Below are 27,226 nucleotides of genomic sequence, written 5' to 3'. Positions count from 1 at the left end.
TTCATGTGGCAACTTTCGCAACATTTTCTTCTTTTATTCCCTACTTCATTTATCTGTTCTGTTAAGTGAATTTTGTGATTGCTGATGTTTATATTTATACACTGGTATCTTGCAATCTCTCAAAATTGAAGTGTGTATTATCAAAACTTACTTTTCTTTTCTAATATATGAGTTTGGCTCATATTAAAAATAAATTTCTATTATTAAAGCTGATTGAGAGACAAATTCTATCTTTGGAGTTTTTTAATAGGAAGAATGCTTCTTAACTGAAGCCACATCCTTGAGGCTGCATGCCTGGGTCATGAGATACCTATCTGGGAAGAGCATGCAAAGACAGGTGTGCTGAAGGCCTGAAAAAGGAGAATATTTCTTGTGAATGTGCATATGTGTGAGTGTATATTTGTATGTGTGTAATAATAACAATCTTATCTAATAAAGAGGGGATATGCTAATTGACCCTCACACCATCGCAAAGATGGCAGCACCCACAGCCAATAAGGAGGGAATATGCTAATGACTTCCCCACCCTCAAAGTTGGTGGCACCCACAGCCAATAAGGAGGGAATATGCTAATTACCTGCCCCACCCTCAAAGATGGCCGTGCCCACAGCAACGAGATGGCGGGGCCCAGTCCCCTTAGCCCCGCCAGGGTGGCATGCATGTGGCAAGGCCTCAGGAATTCCCCAGCCCCTTCAGCCCTCCAGCAGCCCAGGGCCGGCCTGAGGCACAGGCAAGCCTCAGATGGTGGCTGCCTAGCCACCCAGGGCTGGCCCAAGGTTCAAGTAAGCCTTGGATGTTGGCTGCCCAGCCACTCAGGGCCGCCCGAGGCTCAGGTAACCAGGGCCAGCTGAGGCCTGTGCTGTTGGCAGTGGCAGCAGCAGAGGTGTGTTGGGGCGTCACCTTCCCCTGATCGCCAGATCGCCTCCCACCCAAGGGCTCCTGGACTGTGAGAGGGGGCAGGCCGGGCTGAGGGATCCCCCTCCAGTGCATGAATTTTCATGCACCAGGCTAATAATGATGTCAACATGTGAGTTTAGTCTTAAAAGTATAGGCATTTACCAGAACATAAATTTAAAGCAAGTCTAAAGATCTGGAGTTCCTCTTATTTTACTTACCCTGACACTCTACCATTAATCATGGCAGTTCTAGCTCTTCAGTTTTACCTCCTATCCAGCATCCTTTAAGTTGTTCCCAACTTGAAAATGTCTTGATCATCTCAGTCATGGCCTCTGATCCGCCAGCACAAAGGTTGGAAAGTTTTCCATACAATAAACAGGTAGCATGTCAGCCACAGTGCCTGCCCTTCTTGCATTTGACAAGTGACACTTTTGCTGACACTACTATGAGCTTCATTTCCACATGCCATGCTTCACACATCTCAGGTGACACCATGCCTTACTCCCTTTATAAAAGGCTTTTGAAGTTTTGTTCTGATAAGTGAACAAGTAGTGAAAATAAATGACTGCTAAAACAATTTTTTTCAAATTTCCTTCCTCTATGATAATCTAGACAAATGATCATGGTAAATTGGGTATAATCAATACATACAGTTCTCACTCTCAACATAAAAGCAGCCAACGAAAGTTTACACAATGCTTCTAGTAATTTTGGCTTTAACTTGTGCAAAATAGTAAGTTAGATGCATAAAGCAGACAGATGATATCATACCTCTTAAATCTGGCTCTAAGAATATAGTTAGGGATAATCTGCTAATTTCCTTTTCCAATATTCAGCGATGTGAAGTTATCAAAGTATACAAATACTTGTTTGCAACATTTACTAAGATAAAGACATGTCCTAAAAATTGTCTTGATTAAATTACATTTCCATAGTTCTGAATGTGCACCTATTTGCCCAACTTTAGATGATCATGCTCCATTTGCTTCGGAAATATTACTCAACAATAATGAGTACAATGTAAGAACTCTGACCACACTATCACAATGGCACTATAGATGGTTAACATTGAACTTCCAATCCTACAACGCTGAAGGACTGCTGGCTAAAAACAGAAACCAGTGAGCCACTCCTAGTTAAGTATTCAGTTAGATATAGAACCAAGATGAGCTTCTGCTTTTCAGCACAGACTAGAATTAATTCTGGTAATTTGTGAGAAGTTTTAAACAATAGTTAAGACATAATTATATGATCATTATCTGATAACTTAAAGATGCCCTCAAATTTCAATATTACTATCATGCGTAGAGTGTAACATTAAAAGAGAGAATAAACTATTTCTTTTATAGAAACTGTTAAGTCATATAATAAATACCATTTTAGTTAAAAATCTACCTTCCAAATTGCTATAGGAAGAAAGGAGTAATATGATTACACATACAGAAAGTAGCTAATTAATCTGTAGGGGTGATAAAATTGTATACTACTTATATATAATATTTTTCAGTTTAGCAAACATGCATTATCCATTTGCTTCTTGCTTCAGTTTCCTCATTTGCAGTAGGACAATGGCTGTCTCTATCTCATGGCTGTTTCAAGAAAAGACATGTTTATAAACGTAGACCAAGTACTCAGAACAGCGTCAAGCACCGTATAACTATTGCATATTATCTACAAAGTAAGTACCTAGAGTGAGAATTGAGTAAATTCATATAAGGCCCATTATGCCTGTCACGTAGTAAGCACTCAATGTGAACGTTAATTACCTAAGAAGCAGGTAGCAAGTATTATTACTCCCATTTTATAGGTGAAGAAACTGATGATTAGAAATTCAAACAAATCCCCTCAAAGTTCAAACAGTTTTAATTATAAATATGAAAGTCAACACATTCAAATTTTGCCTTTTAAAATTCCTGTAGAATATTTCTTTGTTGATACGCCTGACCCTTGCCCCCTCCACTTATCCATTCTATTTGTTTCTGTGAATACTCACTGTGACCATTTCTCTCAGACAGGGAAAGTGCTGCTGCTATAATTGTGGCTCGGCACTCATATTAAAGTTATTGTTTCATTATTGGTTTCTGTGGAAATGAAATTTCTGACTTTCCTGCTAGGTTTGGGAATGCTATTCTGAGAGTCCATGTGGTTCTTCACAGAAATAGAGGAGCTGGCCTGGACTTAGAAGTCATTATTTAACATGCTTTAGGTACAAGAACGGATCTACTACTTCCTAGAAAATAGATATGCTCATTCTTAACACAGCTTGTTCCAAAAAGCATATTTGTCTTCATACTTTATTTTTCTGTTGGAAATATACCTAGAAATATATATGCTCTTGTCTTCTGTTTCATATTTCTTTCAAACAGATAGATTTTTTAAAAAATCTCCCACATACTTCACAGCCCATTCATTACCCTGGTTCCCAGGGAATACTAGGAAATGCATGATGTTCTATAGACTAGGTGAATTCCTAAAATAATAGTTTGTTGATTTGATCTCAACAGGGAAATATTATAATATCATCGTTGAGCTGTTAAAAAGGAAACCACCTACATCTAAACAAAATGTATTCTAGGCAAACATCTGCAGAAAGAGCAATGAATTAGGGAGAGCACACAGGAAGACCTAATCTAGTCCTGCTGTGAAAATCCAGATTGGAAAAAAAAAAAGCCAATAAAACATGTACTGGATGCACGATCAGTCCTCAGAAAAACTAAGCCTGATGCTCATTTGTCTATTTCAAAGAGCCCACAGAGCATCTGGCTTCTGAATCTGTACCACTCCAGAACTAAAGTCTCCAGGGATTTTAATTTCTGCGTTTATTTTTAGGAAATCAGAAATACATAATGTCTGACATATTTGTTTTCACTAGTGAAGGCTGATGCTAGTGAAGTAGGAGAATTCATTTCTCCACTCAAGAATTTGGTCACAGGGCACTAATAGAATGGCATGCATTCCAAACCATGCTCATACGCAGTCTTGCTGCCCAGAGGGTGTTTCTCTCCAATTCAGCAATTTTGGTTTGGGGCATGGGAGAAAGATGGACTTTCAAGGACTAGTAAACTCAGTTACTATCCCCTTATTTTTATGTCACTAATTTTGTTAGGAGTTGACACTGAAGAGAGTGACTGATGCACCTTTTTATTTTGGAAGAAATCAAAAGTTACACTAAAACTCTATTCACACCGTACAATCCAAATACTGTTCTTTTTTAATGTATTTTTTTTTTTTGATTTCAGAGAAGAAGGGAGAAGGAGAGAGAGAGATGGAAACATCAATGATGAGAGTCATTGATTGGCTGCCTCCTGCATGCTACACCCTGGGGATCAAGCCTGCACGTGTCCTGACTGGGAATTGAACTGTGACCTCCTGGTTCATAGGTCAATGCTCAACCACTGAGACACTATGGCCAGGCAAGTTCTTTTGAGCTTGCTTAAAAAGGCTCATTTTGTGAGCTTTAAATTAAGATACAGAAAACTAGACTCAGTTGTTATTTGGAAGAACAAGAATAGAATCAGCCTTAGGCAAATGTGGAAGAAGATAAAGCTTGAATTACTAGGACAATCAACACTTTATCTTTCCAGGCTTCTTACCATTTATATTCTTGTTAGTCTCTTGCTATTCCCAGGGGCTCATGTCTTGCACTAAAACTTTCTTATTTTGAAAGATACATATTATGATTTGAACATTTTTGGTTTCCTGCCTCTTATCCTGTGCCTTTGTATTTGTTAGGGTCAGACTTTTGACTGAAATACACCACCTCCCACAAATGTATTGTCGATTCTCTTCTGATAATGATGAATTAAAAAACATTTTACGAGACATTTATTTCTAAAGTAAACCTAAAATTTAGAAACACTTGGCAGAGATTTACATTTACTGAATGACTCACTTGTCTCTATATAAAAGAGAACTTTATCAATATAATTAGTTACATAAATAACATGTTCTAAAACTAGTAATTCTCTGCATGTTAATATTCTCGTACTGTTGAATGTGGAATAAATGTTTAATAATATCACTTTCAAAAATTTTTAAATGATATTTCATGTCAGAAAACCATAATTCACTTTTCCATTCTTTTTAACAAATTTAACTATTCAAGATGTCAAGATTGAAAGAAATTTGCGGACTAAGCAGTCTCCTGTTTTTATAAGAAGACTACAGAATCAACAACAACTAATATCTACTAGGTAGTTGCACGTGAAAGTTCAGATTTTGTATTAAATTGTGAATTATTCTTTAGGAAACCATCAACAAAATGAAAGACAAACCACTGAATGGAAAACATATTCACCGATGATATATCAGAATAGGGGTTAATTTCCAACATTTTTAAAGAACTCATACAACTCAACACCAAGAAAACAAACAACCCAATTAAACAAAATGGGTAAAGGACCTGAACAGACACTTCTCTAAAGAGGACATACAGATGGCCAACAGTCATATGAAAATATGCTCAACATCACTAATGATCAGAGAAATGCAAAATTAAAACTACAATGAGATATCATCTCACACCTGTCAGATGGCTATCATAAATAGATTAACAAACAACAGTATTGGTGAGGATGTGGAGAAAAAGGAACCCTTGTGCACAGTTGGTAGGAATGCAGATTGGTACAGCCACTGTGGAAAGCAGTATGGAGTTCCTAAAAAAATTAGAAACTAAAGTGCCTTATGACCAAGCTATTCCACTTCTGGGAAGAAACTCAAAACACTAATTTGAAAGAATATATGCACCCCCATGTTCACTGCAGCATCATTTACAGTAGGCAAGTTTCCAAAGCAGCGCAAGTTCTATCAATAGATAAGTAAATACAAAAGCTGTGGCATATTTACACAATGGAATACTACTCAGGTTTAAAAAAAGAAGGAAATCATCATTTGTGATAGCATGAATGGACCTGGAAAGTATTATGCTAAGTGAAATAAGCCAGTCAGAGAAAGAAAAATACCATATGATTCCACTTATATGTGAAATCAAATGAAGAAAATAAACAAATAAGCAAAATAGAAACAGACTCAGAGATACAGAAAACAGACTAACAGCTGTCAGAGAGGAGGAGGGTTGGGTGGATGGGTGAAAAAGTTAAAAGGATTAAGCCAAAAACAAACAAACATAAAAACAAAAATACAAACTCAGACACAGATTACAGTATGGAAATTACCAGAGGGAAAGTGGAGGGGGGTGGGGTTAGAAGAGCATAAAGAGGAGATAAATGATGATGGAAAGAGAATTGACTTTGGATAGTGAATACACAATACAGATGATGTGTTATAGAATGTACATTTGAAACCTATAGAATTTTATTAACCAATGTTGCCCCAATAAATGCAATTAAATGTTTTAAAAAGGCAAAAAATGGTGATTTTTTTTCTTTTAAAATATGACTAGTAGAGCATTTTAAAATAAGTCCACTAGTTAAGGGCATTGAGATTACTCCAATTAAACTCCAGGTTTTGTACTTACTGAATTGTATTTATTTAAACTGGGTTCATAGCCTTTTTTTTCCCCTCTGAAATTATCAGGCAGATTAAACACACACACACACACACACACACACACACACACACACAAACACGGAGCTGGAGCGAATAAAAACAAAAAAAGGAAAGGCTGGGAGCTTCAGTCACCGGGGTGCTTGGTCAGTCTGAAAACAGCCATCAGCCCCTCATCCAGGCTGGCCAGGCACCCAAGCGGGACCCCCACCCTGATCCAGGACACCCTTCAGGGCAAACCATTCGGCCCCCACTGTGAACCAGGCCTCTATTCTTCTATATAATAAAAGGGTAATATGCAAATTGACCCTAACAGCAGAACGACTAGGAATGACTGGTCACTATGACACACACTGACCACCAGGGGGCAGATGCTCAATGCAGGAGCTGTCCCCTGGTGGTCAGTGTGCTCCCACAGGGGGAGCTCTGCTCAGTTACAAGCCAGGCTGAAGGCTGCCAGCACAGCGGTGGTGGCAGGAGCTTCTCCTGCCTCCTCAGCAGCACTAAGGATGTCCGACTGCAGCTTAGGTCTGCTCCCCGCTGGCAAGTGGACATCCCCCCGAGGGCTGCTGGGCTGCCGGGCTGCCAGAGGGATGTTTGACTGCAAGCTTGGGCCCAATCCCCCAGGGAGCGGGCCTGAGACAGCAGGTGGACATCCTCCAAGTAGTCCCAGACTGCAAGAGGGAATAGGCCGGGCTGAGGGACCCCCCACGAGTGCACAAAGTTTTGTGCACCGGGCCTCTAGTAAATTATAATTATGTTGCAGTGGACAAAGATGGCTATATACCACCTTACATATTTGCAGGAATTGGTCATCCCTGTTATTTTTTGATACTATGCATGTTTAGAATTCCATGTAACTTTTTTCTTGTTCCCTTGCAGCTCATCAATTCTTTGTTGTGGAATTTTAAAAAAAGTGCTTTACAAAAATTTAATGCCTAATTATATCAAAAAGAAAAGGGAATAATCCAACATATGGCACGTTTAATCACAGAGCTTTATCTAGCTAAATTAGGCACTTGCAATAAAAATATATTAGTGAGTTATTTTCTGCTAAATTTTATTATGAACTATGCATATTCTTTATTTTATTCAATTTATAGTAAATATTCTGAGACCCTCAGAGCACAGTGGGAGATGTAAATTAATTTCTATCATTAAAATTGAGTCTTTGATAATAAGTATAGTGTGGCTGTGGGTGTACAATAGAAATATCCCCCAGAAGTCAACTACTAATCTTCAGATAAAGCTATTTTCTGAAATTATTCTAAAAGGCAGCCTAAACTGCATTCTGGACTTCAGGAGAGTGTAACGTAGGGTAGCTAAATTTTATAGGGATAACATTTTTAAAAAATGAGAACAAAGGGAGACAAGTCTAGGTGCGGCTTCTCATGGATTTCTACATAAAAATTGGTAGAAGTGGAGGGGACCTTAGATGTATAAAACAGACTCCTTTTTAAAAAAATATTATTTATTTATTGCATTAAGAACACTGGGGGTGGGGGGAGGTCAATGGGGAAAAAAGGAGACATATGCACTACTATTTGTAATACTTTAAACAATAAAATAAAATTTAAAAAACTATACTGAAAAAAAGAACATTATGTTAAACTATGAACAGCATTTCCAATAAAACATGAAAAGATTTATGTTGTATCTACAAAATTTAAGTTTCTCCTATAATAAATGCTGTATTTCTTTTAAACTAGAAAGATAAGGAATGTTATGCTCAATCTGTACATTCCCTCAGCAGCATTAGCCTGGAAGACCTCAACATTTAAATTGGGCAATCATAGATGCGAATTTCCTGATCATCTCCAACAGACACAATTTTTCAGCCATTCCCATTGTATTTTACTCCGCGGACCTGATCCTGGTGGTTGATAGTATGACTGCAGGTCCTCCTTCCAGCATCCCAGACGTTTACACTTTTGTCAGATGGACTGGAAACAAAGTGAGGACAGAACGCCACATTCAGCCCCCAGGATGTGTGGTCACTCTGAGTGCCAGCTAAGTTGGCAGGTTGTACATCATAGATCTTGATGTAGCCATCATCTGAAGCACTGATGAAGAGTGAGAACTCAGGGTAAATTCCCAGTTGCAATATCAAAAATATTGATGCTTTTGTCTATAGCCCTCACTGGGCAGATACTTCCCATCAGGACTATATGTAATACTTAGAATGAATTTTCCACTCATGTCCAAAGAATATTCCTTTTTCCCACTTTCTACACCAAAAATGCTCCCTTTCCCCACAGGCGTTCCTGTAGCCAGATACTGGGAATCAGGTGAAAAGGCCAAAGTCCAGGCATCCACCCATCCTGCATCTATAGACTTTATATGTTTGCCCTTCTCCAAGTCCCAGAAAGTTATGTGAGCATCGAGAGAACGGGATGCAGCCATTGGTCAGGGGGTGGCTCATGCCCACAGACACCATGGGCCCAAGGATGTCCCTCCAGACTCCACAGCATGCCCAGCCTCTCATCATGCCATTTCTAGACCATTACCAGGTCATTCAGGGACCCTGTGACTACTGTCTCAGAGTTTTCTTTCTTGTTTGTCCCCCAGGCCATTAACCAAATCATCGTGGGCCTGCTCTTGTTTGAAGAGAATATTGTACTGGTTGGTCATTTCCTCAGACAAGGATGAAGCACTAAAGGCCGGGCAGCTCTGTCCTGTGATGGGAGGCTCCTTACCTAAGAAGACAACATGGTCCTTCTCTGGAAAAGTTCAGTTAGGACGGTCCATCCATCTACCAGGACAGGGACCTCTCCCACAGACACAAGCCCTCATCTCAAGGAGGCACAGAATATTCCCAGGATGCACCCTGAGAGGCAGCAGGATAAAGGGAGTCACAGAAGGCACCTGGAGCCTGCTCGGGTGCACCATGCCTCACCTGCCCCTCCCACCATGCAGGCCATCAGCAGCCCCTGTGACAGCACCTCCCACCAGCCATGAAAAGACCGGCTCACAAACTCCTTTGTTAGATCCTTGTCCAAAACTTCAGGTATCTGAAGTCCAGAACACTTACAGTGTTATAGCAGATTGTGAGAGAAAACAGGAAAAAGAAAAAAACAAAAAACAGTCTAACTGAAATTCAGGGAAGCCACCTCAGAAAAGTTGGAGACAATCAAGAGTGAACAAATTAAGAACCCCTGGGGGTACAAGGTAAAGTAATGGAAATAAAGTGTGGTTTCTCATTTAAAGGTAAAGATGAAAGGACAGTTATGGAAAAGAGACTGTTTAACTGTTGGAGTGTAAAAGAATATCAAAGTGCATATAAAATACACATAACCAACAAAGCATCAAACAGATTCATATGTCACTAGGGCAAGAAATATTATTTGAAATACAATCTGAAAGGCAGAATTACACTTTTTTCATCTACGAAAAACATTTCATCTCGCTGACAGTGTTTTTGTCAAGGTTCATATTTCTCCCGTGGCTAATGTTTGTAAAGCACTGTGTGCTCTTTGGTAGGAAGGATTTATAAATGAACACTAAAGTCAGTGTCTGAATAAATGATTTTTAAAAGAACCAAACTTCAATTTTAAGATTTCGTTTGGTTTAAAAAAGTACTCCTGCTTTTGAGATTCAAGGTAGGCAAATCTATGTTATCTTCCTAAAATTAATTGCCAGCACAAAACACAGAAGTTTTTTTCTGAGCCCAGCAGCAGAGTTTGGTGGATCCCAAGCCTGCATGGTAAGCCCCGTGGACTGGGGAAGTGCTCTCAAAGTACTAAATGTCCAGGCCCCACCCCTGACATACTGAATCTGGATCTCAGGAGATCCCAGGACCTGTTACATGTATAAAGTCCTCCAGGTGTTTATGCAAACAGGTTAGGGAATTACAGGTATTGTCCAGACCTGACTTTGATCACCCAAATCATCCATGCTCTACAAACATAAGGAGACATTAGTGCTTACTGAGGAGAGACATTCACCTCTCTCTTATTGCAAGATAAATCAGAGTTGAAGTATCAATTTCAACCTTTTATTATCCTGAGACAGAACATTGATTTGAGATTTTAAAAGACTTTCTCTACAACTATTATTATTATAAATGTCTTGATAAAATCATTTCTGTTTTATTCATCTTCGTATCTTTAACACTTTGGCTAAATCCAGACAAATAAGCTATCATCTAGTCATTTACAGAAAAAAATATGTAATAGTAAATAAAAAATATAAGATTTCAGGATTTTAGTGGGAAAGATAGACAACAAACTCAGAAACAAATAAATATCTATTTATTTTTAAAGGATAATGTAAAGAAATGATAAGTACTGGGAGTGAAACAGGATCACGTGATAGAAGGTAAAGAGAGCTGGGACAGGCAAGTATTTATTTAAATGGATAGTCAGGGAAGGTATTTCTGAGGAGATGAGCTTTGAGCAGACAGCCAACAAGTGAACATCAGGGGATAGGTGATCCAGGCAGGGGAACAGTGAAAGCAAAGGCGAAGTACAGAATGAGCTCAAAGAGTTTGAGAAACACAAAGAAGGGCAAGTATATGGGATATCGAGAGTCAAAGGTAAAGTGGTAGGGAATTAAAATATCCAGCAGTAGAAACAGGGAATGGAGGTGGTGGTTTGACCTAGGATGACTTGAAAGCTGGCCTGAGGCAAGGCCGTTTGCCTTGATGGTGAAATGCGGCAATGGCTTCGGTTTCTGTAAGACCTGTGCTCCAGGACTGGCTCCTTTGATTACTAGGGCAGTGACCCTAGATATATCTTACCCTTACTCTAATTACCTTCTTTGGTAAAATAGGGATTATAATAGAGCAATAATGCTATGAATAAGAGTGCTTCATAGCATTGTTATAAGGATTAATGAGAAAATGGATGTTAAGTGATTAGCCAGTGCCTGCCTGGCACTTAGGAAGCACTCTATAAACTTCAGCTGTCACTATGATGGACAAGGGTTTCTTTCTACATTAAACACATTACAGCATGCATATGTGCATATATAAACATATAAATTTATATTTTTTCAATCTAAAATAGTACAAACAATGCTAATGAGGTATGGATGGAACAACAAATAAGTGATCAATTATTTGTACTACAAACTCTTGGCTGGTAAATTCTGATCTTGGAGTGGTAGCCATAGTTACTGCTTATGCAGTACCTTCCAAAATAGAACTAAATCAAAAGCAGACTCTTCTACACTAATGTAGTCTCTGATCCAGATATAGACTCCTGACAATTTTAGCTGGGAGGATGGCTCAGCTGACAATGCTAAGAAGCATATAGTTACTTTGGTTCTGGAATATTCTAGGCTTTCCCGAAAATACTGTGCCCAGGTTTGTCCTGATTCACACTGAACAACCTAACATTTCATTCCCTGCTCATTTGAGAAAGAACAACAGGAATCTAGAGTACATGAGCTATTAAGTGAAATATGACAGCTATCTGTGCTATATGGACTACCAAAGCAGAGCCTTTGTAGTAAGTTTTCTCATTGGCTGGCAGACATATTTCTTCAATTATTCATGTATCTAATGATAAGATTGCATAAACTAACACATACTATATGGTGCTTGCTACATAGTAAGCATCAAATAATTGTATCTATTATTAGGCTATGGATGACCATGCAAAATGATTTTCCAAAATAGACTAATTCGTTTTTTAACAGCATTTACAATTTTTCTTTCATATTCTTTGTTATTAAATTTATCAGGGTGACACTGGTTAATAAAATTACATAGGATTCAGGTATACAATTCTATATATAATACATTATCTGAATATTGTATTGTGTGTTCACCACCCTGAGTTGAGTCTCCTTCCATCACCATTTACCTCCCATTCACTTCCTTCTTCCTCTCCCCACACCTCCCTTTACCTCTGGTAATCACCATACTATTGTCTGTGTGTCTATGAGTTTGTGTGTTATGTATGTGCTTAATCCCTTTATCTTTTTAACCCAGCCCTTTAACCTCTTCCCTCTGACAGCCTATAGATTTACAAGCCCCACCCAGTCTTCCTTATTTGGAATGCCAGGAGATCCCATATATGTATGTTTTAAAGAAGCTTCCCAGTGATTTTGAGGTGTTTTGTTAAGTCTAGCCTTGCAAGCCTATGCCTTTTCTGAATCTACGAGAAAACAAACACATTTTGTTGTACCCTTTGGCTTTTTTTATGTGAATGTGACATTTAAATAAACATAATATTCATAACCCTTTCATTTAAGTATACAATATAATCCCCTTTTATGACTTATCAATCAATAGTCCAAATATTCATTTCCAAATTGAATCAGGGGGTTGCATTTCTTTTCTATGGAGCATTTTCCCCCTCTGAATACCTAATAATGTTTCACTTTCTGAAGAATGTTTGACTCCAAAGGTTGCTTCAGCATTAGCAACAACCATATTCTTTTATTTGGGAACTAGAGGCCCAATGCATGAAATTTATGCAAGAGTAGGCCTTCGCTGCCCTGGCTGCCTTGGTTGCCCTCACAGCTCCAGCTTCATCTAGAAGGTCATCCGGAAGGTCGGCCGGAGGGTTGTTCCGCTGTTCTGCCTTTAGGTCAATTTGCATACTACACTTTTATTATTATAGATGCTTTCAGTAATTTTTATATCATTTAAATCTAAGTTCTCTTAAATATAATGTGTTTTATAAGCCACTTATTGTTTCATACCTTCAAGGAACTTCATTTAGTCATCCACTCAGCACTTGCTATTGAATGCCCACTAGGCTGTTAGAAGCACGGGTGAGAAACAGACCTAGATCTGTCCCTCGTGGAGTTCATAGTTTATCTGTTAGGGTGCAGGCAATAATAGAACAGTTTTACAAATGAAGAACACAAATTGTGATAAGATATTTGAAGAAAAACCTCCTGGAGTCGTAAAATCACATAACAGGGTGGGCATGGCCTCGTTAGAGGGACTGCAGGGAAGACTCCGTGGAGTGAGCTCAGAAATGCAATGAAAGCATCAGAGTCAACTAGATGAAGAGGAGGGAAATGCATCTATTTGATGGGAAATAAAGACCCTGAGAGGCTGTAAGAGAAGGTGGGTGTGGTAGAGGTCTAAGAAGAGATTGTGGGAAGAGAGGTTAAGACCAGGAGTGAGGTCTGGGATGAACTTGTCCTAAACACAGCCCTGGCAGAATTTTTTTTTTAATATATATTTTATTGATTTTTTACAGAGAGGAAGGGAGAGGGATAGAGAGTTAGAAACATCAATTAGAGAGAAACATCGATAGGCTGCTTCCTGCACACCCGCTACTGGGGATGTGCCCACAGCTAAGGTACATGCCCTTGACCGGAATCGAACCTGGAACCCTTCAGTCCGCAGGCCGACGCTCTATCCACTGCGCCAAACCAGTTAGGGCCCTGGCAGAAATTTTGTAAAAATTTCTATTGAATTTTCTATTGAGGTTTCAAATGTACAATTCTATAATACATCATCTCTATATTGTAATGGCAGGGTTTTAAGAAAAAAGAGTTAGAGGATCAGATTGGCACTTGACTTCAGTGGAGGAAGGGCTGAAGAAGAGCAAAGCAGAGATAGATCAGTAAGTGTTCATGCAAAGCATCAGATTCATGGATAAAGCCTTATTACTTCCATGGCTGCCTTTCCCTGGTGATCTAGTATCTAAAACTAAAGTCTCTGCATTTTCCATGCCAAAACAGAATAGTTAAGAAATGTAAAATCTCAATTAAAAGAAGAAAGGTAAAATAACTATTTATATGTCATCTTTTGCTAACAACTTTTAATAATCACTTTATAATATACTAGAAGCCCTGTGCACGAAATTCATGCACTTGGGGACGGGGGGGGGGGGGGTTGGTGGTCCCTCAGCTCAGATTGCAAGAGGGTACAGGCCAGGCCTAGGGACCCCACTGGTGCACAACTGGGGCCAGGGAAGGATGCGGGAGGTTGGCCAGCTGGGGAGGGATGGCAGGAGGGCTCTAGGGCATGTCCGGCCTATCTCGCTCAGTCCTGATTGGCTGGGCCCCAGCAGCAAGCTAACTTACCGGTCAGAGCATCTCCCCCTCTGGTGGTCAGTGCACGTCATAGCAACTGGTCGACCAGTCCACTGTCTGCCCCATGGTGGTCAGTTCACATCATAGCGACTGGTCAACTGGTTGACTGTCTGCCCCATGGTGGTCAGTGCATGTCATAAAGAGCAGTTGAGCAGCCTTAGCATATCATTAGCATATTGTGCTTTGATTGGTTGAATGGCCAACAGGACACGTAGCATATTAGGCTTTTATTATTTAGGATATTTTCCTTTTGCATTCTAATTTCTAACTAAATTCCTTTTTGGGGGAACTTTTAATGTTTTACTTTCTTACGTAAGAAAGCAATATACTTATAGAGGCCCATTCACAACTGTCAGGGGTTATAGATAATGCTTCTTTGAATATCTTTCACCAGGTGAAAATTAGTTTCAGTTTATCCTAATCAGATAAAATTTCTATTTTATCTGAAAAGACAATTTTGAAAGTCTTCAATGAAATATTCATTGAATCTCAGTGATTAAAAAAATCTTGATTTCAGCATTTGACAAAAGAGCAAAGAAAACCCAAAATATCAACTTTGCTGGATGGCATTTGCATGTCAAGCTTCCTTTTCTTGACTTGAAAAATATTACTTTATTACCAATTTGATTGCATTTGATCTTGTTTTGATTGTCTATGAAGAATGTTTCTCTGCTAATGCTGGTAAAATACAAAAAATTGGGACAGAATCACCTTGAAGAATTACTAACAAATGTCATACCAAGTCACACTATTACTATTTCTGACTGTTCTTAAGAAAAAAAAAATATGTCAATGGCTGAATTTTATTTTACTTTCTTGTGCTCCTGGAGATTTAAGTGTCAAGTATCATTGGCAGGGAAAAGCTTTTTAAGTTGGCAGTAACATTGTCGCAAGTAGGAAGGCCAAGTGGACATAGACAATAAACTATTCTCTGGCTACCTTGTTCAGCCTCTTCACTCACTCCTGGCCAACATTACTTTTTTGTCTTTTGGTGTTTGCTTTTTGTGTTGTTTTTTGTTTGTTTGTTTTTTTCCATCTCTGCTCATTTCTTATATACTTTCTGCTTCCCTGGAATGGTCTGCTGCTCTTTTGTTCCTTAAATGCTTTCTCCATGAAAGGCAACAAAACTACTCTGCTAGGGCAAATCTATTTTGTTTCATGGCTTGTGCAATTCCCTCCAGGCTATATTCTTCCTTTCCTTATGTTTGGCCCACCTGTGGAAAGGATCGGAACTGTGTTGACATTCCATAATGTGTTCAGGTCACCATCTGTCTTTGTTATTTTGAGCTTATTAAAAATTTCACAAGGCACGTCCCACGACATCAAAATAATAGTGATAATGCCAGCTGGTTGGCAGGCATGGGTCTATGAGGCAGACTCACTGTTAATGACTTTGCTCCATGCTTTGCTTATTTGCAGGTGTAGCTTTTAATTGATATCTCAATGTTCTGAGGTAATGGATAATCAAATCCATACATGCTTTTATGTATCCATTTATTTATTTATTTATTCATTCCTGTGTTCATTCAACAAGTATTTATTCAGTATCTTCTATATACCTAGTAGTGTGCTGCACCTTGGATATCAAATAATTGAAAGCACATAAAACAAGGTCCCTGACCTCTTAGAGTTAACTCCAGTGCAGTGGGGGGCTGTGAAAGATATCAGTGAAGGACTTGGAAAGAAAAGAATGTCATGGTTCCATATAACAAGGAAATTTAACAAGACTGGTGGGGAAGTAGGAAAGGAGCCCTCAGAAATGGCAAAGATCATATTTGAGAAATGTCAAAGATCAAATCAAAGTCAAAAATGAGGGGGGCAGAGATGTGTAGGTATCCTATATAATAAAAGGCTAATATGCAAATAGACCAAACGGCTGAATAACTGAACCAACCAACCGAACAACCGGTTGCTATGACATGCACTGACCACCAGGGGGCGTGTGCTTCCAGAACAAGGCAGGCATCGGCCTTGGTGGGATGGTGGAGCGGGTGAGCGGGGGTGCCAGACCAAGGTGGGGCGCCAGTCACTGTCATTAGGGTGAGCCTCTGGCAGTTACTGAAAATTCTTTGCTCCTGTGTGCCGTGGTTCTGCCCGGCGCTCTCACCCTCTGCCAGCGCCAAAGCTGCCACTCGCACCCACTGCCGGTGCCCAGTGTCAATCCCATCACTCGGCGCCATCAGAGGGTGCAAGCGGTCGCTGCCGGCCCTGATTGCCTCTGAGGGTTTCTCCATTAACCTCTCTTCTGAGGGGTGATCAGGGCAGCAGCCACCGCTTGCACCCACTGAAGGCGCCGGCCCCACTTGCACCCGCTGCTAGCTCCAGCCCCAATCGCTCTGCACCTTCAGTGCATGAGAGCTGTGGCGGTGGGAGCGGGGCTGCCAGCAGACAGGGGACTGGGGGCCACAGTAGGAGGGGCTGGGAGGGGGCGTGGTGGATGGGCTGAGACCCACCCCTGTGCCGACCACAGCCTCGTGGCCCACAGTTCCTTCCAAGGTGCATGAATTCGTGCACTGGGCCCCTAGTGTTCTATAAAGAAGAAAGAGTATATGCAAAGATTGTTGGCACAATGTACACCTCTTTCAAGGGACTGAAAGAGAAAAGCCAATGTAACTGAAGTCTACAGTAAGAGGAAGAATGGGGTGCCATACCCTCTAGATTCAGGTAGGTGCAGGGCAGTAACAAGGCTCTGTGGGCCTTGTTGAAAACTGGGTCTTCATCCTACTAAAACGCATTTAAAAAATCACAGACTTGTTACAATCCATACAGAACAAGAAATGGAGCGTTGATTCTGCATCTGCCTGAGATCTTTCAAAATCAGACTATCATGTTAGCAAGCCGGCTACCTATATAAGGTTTGGTATTAAATTTTCCTATTTTGAAAAGAGTAACTACTAAATTTCTGAATAGTAATGAAAGCCAGATGGAGTTTTATTTTTTTATTATAGTCAATCACAATAAATAAGTGCACATCAAACAACTTCTCACAGATCTTATAAAGCATTAAATAAGTGGTTTCTTTAGTTGTTTTTCTTTTCCTTTTTTAAAATTCTCAGTGGATTTTAGCATAACTAATGGACATATTTATTAGTGAGTAGTGAAACATATTAATACTTTAAGTGCCCAATGACAAAAACCACAGATTTTTATGTGCCCTGTTAATAGCGATCCTCTGACTTTTGAAGGCTTTCCAACTGTGATCAAAGCAGTCTAGACAGTTTTTTAAAAATATATTATTATTTATTTCAGAGAGGAAAAGAGAGGAAGAGATAGAAACATCAATGATGAGAGAGAATCACCGATTGGCTGTCTCCTGCACACCCACTACTGGGGATTGAGCCCACAATCCAGGCCCTGACCGGGAATCAAACCGAGACATCCTGGTTCTTAGGTTGACGCTCAACCACTGAGCAACACCGGCCAGAGTCTAGACCAGCCATGGGCAAACTACGGCCCGCGGGCCGGATCTGGCCCATTTGAAATGAATAAAACTAAAAAAAAAAAAAGACCGTACCCTTTTATGTAATGATGTTTACTTTGAATTTATATTAGTTCACACAAACACTCCATCCATGCTTTTGTTCCGGCCCTCCGGTCCAGTTTAATAACCCATTGTGGCCCTCGAGTCAAAAAGTTTGCCCACCCCTGGCCTAGACAGTTTTTAGGTATCCAGTTCACACTGCTCATTCATGAATATGCTAAGCCATTCAGTTCTGGAATCCAAAAGAGTGAGTCTGATTCTATCTGCATTCCCATATTCAAAATAATCCAAAAAAAATCTAAAGGAGCAAAGATATGCAAGACTATAAACAAACACATTTTAATGACAATAGAGAAGAAAATCAGATACTTGGTCAACCCGTCAAGACCCAAGTTCAGGAGGTTGAATGTTCACTCTTCTAGCTGACAACATAATTAACACCTACAACTGCTTCAGACACACACTCCCTGTAGTGTTTTAATCTTTATTACTATATTCACAGCTATAAAAAAAATAACATAATACGGAATTATAAACTCATGTGCTGTTCAACTGTCAGACGGGATCCTACTTTCCTTTTATAAGATAGTGCTGAATATTTACAGAAATATACATGTTCAAAGAATAATAATCCCCAAAGGAAAGCTATTAAGGATTTTCTAAAAATCAGGAACAACATTAACAAAGGAGGCAATTACAATCACATCACAGATAACAAACTCATTGTTTTATCAAGAATGGGATGCTTGTCCTATGATTTTGCTTGATTGTTAAAACAGATTTCACACAAGCATCTAGAGATCTTGATTTAAATCTCAAAGATATTTTTAAAATATATTTTTATTGATTTCAGAGAGGAAGATAGAGGGAAAGAGAGATAGAAACATCAATGATGAGAGAGAGACAATGATTGGCAGCCTCCTGCATGCCCCCCACTGGGGATCAAGCCTACAACCTGGACATGTGCCCTAGACCAGGAATTGAACTGTGACTTCCTGGTTCGCAGGGCACTGCTCAACCACTACACCATGCTAGTTGGGCAAATCTCAAAGATTTTTAATATAATTATTAGAAAATATTGATACTTCATCAAGTATAAACTGCCTGCAGATAAGTTTTCAGATATCTTTGGGTCAGATAGGCAGCATTCTAAGAAGGCCCCTAAGCTTCCACGCCTGGAGTACACACCCTCATACTCCCCTCCCCTTGCATGTGGGCACGACTGCAAAATGTGCTGGAAGAACCACATCCTAGATGAAGTGACATCATTCAGCACAAGTACTCACTTATGGTACATGATTGACTGCCTTGGCCAACTGAAGAGATTCTCTTTTAGCTTCAAAGAAGAAAACTGCCACAGTGTGGAGGGGGCATTTGGCAGGGAATACGGTGGAGGCTGTTGGAGTGGGAAATATCTCCTGCCTGACAGCCTGAAAGTTGAGACTGCCCCCTGGCTCTCGGCTCTATACGCAAAAGGAGCAAGGGGCAAAACTCTGGCAACAACTGGTCAACTTGGAAAAAGACCCAAGTCTCTGATGAGACCAAGGCCCCAGCCAGCACCTTGCTTTCAGCCTGGTGAGACCCTCAGCAGAGAACTCAGTTCACCAATACCTACATTTTTTGATCCAGGAAAATTGTGAGATAATAAATGTGGTGTTTTAAGCTCCTATGTTTATGCCAATTGTTGTGCAGCAATAGAAGCTAATTGTTCAGTATTGTGAAAAATCTGTCATTTAACCTTAAGGAGTCACTAAGACCAATTTTTTTGACAGTCCAAATAAAGGTAAGCAGAAGTTTTCTGATAGTATAGATAATAAAACATACTATAGCTAGTGCATGCATGGTACAAAAGAAAGACCACTGAAATCATAGTATGAGAGACCTAGTACCAGCTTATGTAATTTTTATGAGTCTTGGTTATTTCATCGGTAAAAGTGAAAGTATACTACAACTCAGTAGTCTATGCGGTAAGCAGCTCTCCTGGTGATTATCAGGCTTGCTGAAGTTTGAGAAGCTCTATTTCACATATACAAGAAGTTTACACCTTTTTGTTGTTCCTTAACACTTTCCCACAGATGTGAATCCAGGTTTTGTAAGGTCTGAAGTTAACACAATTTAGGGAGCCCTACTCCCCCAAAATGCAAGTTAGAAATTAGTTGTAGGATCTTTGGAAGACATGTGCATAGGAGGGCCCTGCAGCTAAAACTTACAAGTTTCATAGAAAATCTGTTACTGCCTTCCATTGTTTTGGTTCCTTATTCATACCCATTTAACTCCAAGACCCTGGACACAACCCACCTCTACTCTTTCTCCTTCCTATTCAACCTTTTCCTCTCTACTCATTCTTCCCCATTAGTGCTGAAACAGTCACCTCTTTTACCCTCAAAACAAGAGTATGCTAAAACAAGAAATAAGCAAAAAAGGCCCAGTCAAATGATACAAATAAAAAAGCATATTCTCCCCCTTCAAATCCACGTTTTCCTAAATTTGCAGTTATTTTTTTCTATGTCTTCACTGCTAAATTTCTTCCATGTGTGGTCTAAACTTGCTATTTCTTTTTTCTCACTTCTCAATCTATTGTAAGGTGGCTAAAACTGTTCTCACAAAAGAAATAAACAACCTCCTTTCTGCTAAACCTGTCTTGTTGAATCTCTTAGCGGCATTTGAACTCCCCCTCCCCCAACACACTTTTTTTTCAGAAACATTTTAAAACACAGTGAAAGGTTTAAAGTGTATAATGGTTACATATATGTCCACCACTAGATTCTTCAATGATACTTAACACTTTGCCATTTGCTGTGTGTGGGTGGGTGTGTATTTTGCTTAACAATTGTGCAGGTAAATTGAAGGTATCATGAGATGCAGACACTTTCAAATTCTTCAGTTTGCAACTTCTAAAAATAATGACACTTTCTGATAACACCATACACCATTCTTACAGCTAAGAAAATTGACACTAATTTGCTAATATTATCTGCCACACAGTACATATTCATAATTACTAATTGTCCTTAAAATGACGTTTAGCTGTGTTACTCATTTTACATTCTCATACTCAGGCGTCATGAAATGCATTTGGTTGTTATATTCTTTAACTCTTTAAATTTTAAAAAATCATTCTATTCCCCCCCCCCCAACCCCGCCCCCGGGATGAAATTTACTTTTGGAACATTCTAGGTCAGTTGTCTTTGGAATGACTCACATTCTAGATGTAGCTAATAGATTCATTGTGTTTTCATATATTATTCCTCCATCTTCGATATTTGCTGAAGCATAGGAGGCTTAATGAGATCCGGTTTGAAATTTTTGAGATGTCTTCATAGGTGATACTGGTTACTTCACATTACCCCTCTAAAGGAGGCCCCTAATGTCAGATGGTTCTACTATTAGTGATGTTAAATGTGATCATTTGGTGATGGTGGTGTCTGGCAAGTTTTCTTTCTAAAGATACCTTTTTTCTCCTTTGCAATTAGTAATCAACCAGTGGGGTGCTATTTTGGCATTTACAAGTAATCTTCCACCTAATTTTATTGGCATCCATTGTTGAGGTCTTGCCTGAGTAAATATTTCACTAAGGATACAGAATGGCCCCTTCTTCTTGAAAAGTTTTCTACCCTTGGCATCATCAATGATTTCACAAGACACTCATCTTCAACTCCCCCCCACTTCCATTCCAGTCCTTTTTAAAATTCCTTTGCTTCTATTTCTTCTCAGATATTGTTATCCCTCAGAGTTCCTTCTGCTAATTGGAAAATTTTCCCACAATTATCGAAGTACCTAAGTTCTTGAGAAAGGCAAATGTGAAAAGTGAATGAGAATATATGGTTCTAATTGTGCCTCTTTTAAAGCTTATTTTATCATCCGGGGCAAGGAGCAAGTGGTCTCCAAATATTACCAACAATTAGGTTAATATATTATGAGAGAGAGAGAGAGAGAGAGAGAGAGAGAGAGAGAGAGAGAGAGAGAGAGAGAAGAGAGAAACATGGACTGGTTGCCTTGCACCCAGACCAGGGATTGAACCCGAAACTTGGATATGTGCTCTGACCAGAAATTGAACCCACCGACTTTTGGTGTACGGGACAATGCTCCAACCAACTGAACCACACCGGCCAGGGCTAACATGAGGACTTTTAAGTATCATTAACGTTCCTATCAATATAGTCACACTAGCAGAACAGGAACTCTGTCCTGTTCATGGCCATATACACAGCACCCAGTGTTGGCCTCGCCAGCTTTCAGAAATGTGCCTGAATGCCATGCTGAAGCCCCCTACAGGGGGTAATTCATATTCCCTTATTTTCATATGTTCAAAAAGTATATCAAAGAATCATACAGCATTTTACTGGATTATGATTAGATTTTTTTAAAAAAAGATTAGAACTCATAGCCAAATTAATAGCCACATTAACAACAAAACCTATAGAAGACATACAGCTGTTAAAGTCAATAAAAAATTAGCAGGGTGTGTAATTATTCATTTTCTTCTTTGTAATCTTTAAATCCCCACTTTCAGTCCCCAAATACACTCCATAAGTACTGATCATTGTCCCTCTTGTTTGCACTAAATAAAACATGTTAATTTCAATTAGTGAATAAAACATGTTAATTTCAATTAGTGCTCATTCAAAATTCACTTTTCCTTAATGTGAGAAAGTAATAACTAAGATAGAACAATATTTTACCCAGAATTTGATTAACTACAGAACTTAAGCAGAGAGGTCACCTCCATCTACCTCCTAAATTATTCAAGAATAATTACTTTTTCAATAGTGACTTTAAAGTACTGTAAGTTCCCAGTATGCATTTAATAATAAAAAGTAGATTGATGTATATTTTATAGAGTTTTCATTTAGATGTATCTAACATTTTAAATATTAAGTTATTCAAAATATTTGATTATCCACAACATACTATTTCTTAAATTTCTGGCTATATGGGGGGATTAATGTTCATTGTTATAAATGCATACAATTATAGCTAACTATTTCAAAGTTCACTTAATTCAATAACCCTGTCAGAGAATAAACATGATCATAAAAAACTCCACTGAGATTTTTTTAAACCGAACCACTTAGAATATACAGATCCATCATAAGGTTGACTGGGATAAGAAGTTTGTAGGCATGTTTTGAACAATTTGATCTTCAATTAAAATAAAACTCCATGGAAGAAAATAAATATTTAGATAAGAATTATATACAGTATACTCATTTTATTGGCCAGTGTTCTTAGTAGCCTAACCTTTATGTTTGTTTTGATTACAAAACAATGACCTAAAATTCATTTTATGGGGCACTCCCTCACAATATACAACATAAACCATCATAAATTTTATGTTTGTTTTTAAAGAGTAAAATCAATCAACTTATTGGGTACAGTTGGAGGGTGTACTAGTTTGCTAGGACTTCCGTAACACAGTACCAAACACTGGGTCAATTAGAACAACAGAAATGTGTTGTCTCACAGTTCTGGAGGGCAGACGTCTGAAACCAAGGTGTCAGGAGGCTGTGCTCCCTCTGAGGGACCTAGAGAAGGATCTGTTCTAAATCTCTAGCTTCCGGTCATTCCTTGGTCTGTAGCAGCTTAACTCCAACATAAATGCAGCGATTTCCCTGTATCCACATTTTCCCTTTTTATAAGGACAACAGTAAAATCTGATCATGGGCCTGCCCTACTCCAAAGGGTCAAAAGTTTGGTGCTTGGGCAACTTCTAGATGGTTTATAAGCAGAAACTGGTTGTAGATTCCCAGGAAACACGTGCCTGGACAAGGGTTAAGGCTCTAAGAGCACCCACTAAGGTATGAAGAACCCACAGGGCACACCTATCAAAATTGTAACTTGTGGCAGAATGATCACGTTAACCTACAAAAACAAAGACTAGCTGAGATAAATCTGAAAATTTAGAGTGAAGAGGAAGGAACTTGTGATATTAAATATTAAAGCATCCTGTACATCAGTTTAATGTGTTCAGAGACACAGAAACATCAAACAGATCGTCAAACCTCAGAGGGAAGGCAGGGGAAGGTGGGAGAGGGAGTGGTAAGAGATCAACCAAAAGACTTGTATGCATGCACATAAGCATAACCAATGGACACAGACAATAGGGGGGTGAGGGCCTGTGCTGGGGGGTGGGAGCAGGCTGGGGGAGTTCAATGGGGGGGGGGAGGAGACATACTAGTATGTAACACTTTCAACAAGAAACAATTTAAAAAAATAAACTTTCTTATTAAAAAAGCATACTGTAAACCTAAAATACTTAAAACATAATATTATACAAAATCAACAGTAATGGAACAAAATTTATACTTCTTTAATGTATAGTAGAATCTAAGAACTCAATATAAAATAAAGCACAGAGCATAAAACAAGGATTCAGTAAATCACATTTTCCAAACAATGAGTCAAAACCATTAATAATGTTTTAAAATCAATTTTGTGGACCGCAGTCAGTTTGAAAAAAAAAAAGAATTAAAAGAGAATGAAATGGGATGGGATGGGATGGGATGGGATGGGATGGGATGGGATGGGATGGGATGGGATAAGAGGGAATAAAATGAAATAGAATAGAATGGAATATCGTAGCCAAAGTAGAGTAGGGTAGGGTAGGTTTGGATAGAATAGAAGAATAGAATAGAATAGAATAGAATAGAATAGAATAGAATAGAATAGAATAGAATAGAATAGAATAGAATAGAATAGAATAGTAGAGTAGGATATATAAGAATTCACCACAAATATTAAGGATAAAAATTATTCTTGACACTTTATTTCAGTTACAGATGTGTGTTGAGTGTTTATGTGTGTCATGTGTATTCTAGATTGCAAAATAAAATTAATTTTAATGTGGGTTGTAATAAAAATTAGATGCCTCTCTAATAAATTATTTGGGATGATTAATTATTTGGAAAATATTTATTTGTATCATTGGTTTATAAAAATAGCTACAAAATATGCATTAGTGAATTTTATAAATCACTATAATAAATGTACGCAGACATATACGTGCTCTCTGAGAAAGAACTTTAGAAGGACAAAGATAAGGAAGAGATCACAAAGAAAAGTACCGCACATTTTAATTCACACACACACACACACACACACACACACACACACAGTAGTTCAGAAAGTAATAAGTGAAGAGAGTACAAATAAACTGGGGGAAATAACTGCAACAACAACAACAAAATAAAATATCCTTAATCTGTAAAGAAGACTTAGGAATCAATAAGGAAAGCATTGATTCTATAACAAGTAGATAATTCACAGAAAACAAATAATTGACTAAAATGTTTACTTTCACTTAATAATCAATCAATAAAAAATTAGACAATAAAATATTCTGTTCCTTATCAAATTTTGCAAGGGCTATTGAAAAAGATATAAAAATGTCTAAGGCAGCATAATTTGATGCACACTATTTGAACTCAAAGTTGGCAATATATCAAAAACAATGAGATGTTATTCTCTTTGACCAAATAATTCCATTGTGCAACTTCTTCCAACAAAATAGTTTGAAATATGCATCATGGTTCAGTTACTGATCTTATCATTGCTTGTAATGGTACTAATTATATGCTGCATATGCCAAGTAAGTGGAGCAACCTGCAGTAGATGCACATTTTCATTTGAATACTTTTTAATGGAATGGGAAAAATTATCTTCTACATGTGAGAAAATCTGAATTAAAACTTTATATTTGTTCTGAGGAAAAATTATTAGAAGGAAACTTACACTACCATTAGTGGTTTTCTCTGGATAGGGAGACTAGGAGTAGTTTTCTTTTTTGTTTGTTTGTTTGTTTCTCCATTTGTTTATACATCTTAGGTAGGTGCATATGGCAACTCAAGTTAATCTTAAAATATGGTCTCTCTTGCCCCGTCCCCCACGTGGCTTTAGTACTGGGTCTCAGGATTTCTCTAGTGAGAAATGCCTAAAGGTGTTGTAGACTCTGAAGTACAATTAAGCATTCCTGTAGTCACATTCTATTTTGTTTCTCAGTATGTTTTTTTCTCAACATAAACCTTAGATACCGTATTCACTTTTAATATTTTAATTTATTACCCATCTCACCTATGAACAGAATTTGAAAGATATAACAGCTCTGCTCCTATTAAGCATGAATGAATGAGTTAATACTATAAAAAAGTAACAGAGCTTGCTAAGTAAATGTACAGGTCATCTCTTCTGTGTTAGGATAAGGCATTTTTATTGCTTTTTATTATGTATGAATGCGGTGCACTCTGTAAGGAAGGACTTGCTGCTTAAGCAGGGGTGCCCCAAGTTGCCACACCCAAGGTCATGTCCCATCCTGGGAGTGGCCAATATGCACTAACTGACCAGGTGGGAGTATAAAGACCTCACCCTCTCAGCTGATTTAGGAAAATGCTGAAGGACCATTGTAGGCCCGGAGCGTCATGTGAGGTTGGGCTATACTGCTGTCTGACCTTTCTCTCTGGGTGATGTTTCTTCCTCCCCTCCATTCCACAGATGTTAGCCTCAAGGATATCCTATCTAATAAAGAGGAAATATGTTAATTGACCTTCACGCTGTCACAAAGATGGCTGCGCCCACAGCCAATAAGGAAGGAATATGCTAATTGACTGCCTCGCCCTCAAAGATGGTGGTGCCCACAGCCAATAAGGAGGGAATATGCTAATTGATTGCCCCGCCCTCAAATATGGCAGCACCCAGTCCCCTCAGCCCCGCTGGGGTGGCAGGCATGGGAAGGCCAGGCCTGCCCCCAGGGGCCCATGTGTCTGCTTCCTGAGTCTTCCAGTCCCATCAGCCCCCCAGATGCCCAGGGCCAGCCCGAGGCTCAGGTAACCACGGCCGGCCAAGGCTTACACTGCCGGCAGTGGCAGCAGCAGAGGTGTGATGGGGCGTAACCTCCCACCCCTGAGGGCTCCCAGACTGTGAGAGGGGGCAGGCCAGGCTGAGGGACCCCCCTCCAGTACATGAATTTTCATGCACTGGGCCTCTAGTACCTTAATAACATGTTACAAGTTAAACTCTATCTCAGAATCAGAACCCAGTAGAGGATGATGAATTGCTACTCTGGATACCAATGGGCTTATGGACATACAGACAGTCCTCGGGTTACGCCAGACTCCACATATGTCGTTTTGTGGTTACGTCGCCATCTCCCATTTATTTATAAAAACAAAAAGTTCCATCATTTCAACCTATGTACATATGTGCTTTATGTTTTTTATTATTTATTTACCACAAGTAAAGGTCAGGAATTGTTATCTTTCTTTCATTTTTTTTTTTTTTTTACTGTTTCACTTCATTACTGCTGTGTATGTGCTCCATGTGAGTGATGTAGGTGCTTATGTAGGTGGG

At 39.0% G+C, this 27,226-nt stretch overlaps 1 protein-coding gene and 1 pseudogene across 4 annotated transcripts in view; both read right to left on the bottom strand.

The window, feature by feature from the left end:
- Positions 1 to 27,226, bottom strand: part of MAGI2 (membrane associated guanylate kinase, WW and PDZ domain containing 2) — a 1,132,900-nt gene that overhangs the window by 901,633 nt on the left and 204,041 nt on the right. The window lies entirely within an intron of this gene.
- LOC308527173 (WD repeat-containing protein SL1-17-like) lies at positions 8,180 to 9,033 on the bottom strand (annotated as a pseudogene). Its single transcript has one exon. The product of its transcript is annotated as a WD repeat-containing protein SL1-17-like (transcript).

This window comes from Myotis nattereri (assembly GCF_964212035.1).
Source record: "Myotis nattereri genome assembly, chromosome: 11".
Lineage (NCBI taxonomy): Eukaryota > Metazoa > Chordata > Mammalia > Chiroptera > Vespertilionidae > Myotis > Myotis nattereri.
The sequence above is the reverse complement of the archived record's forward strand: the minus strand, read 5'-3'. Positions and strand labels throughout refer to the sequence as shown.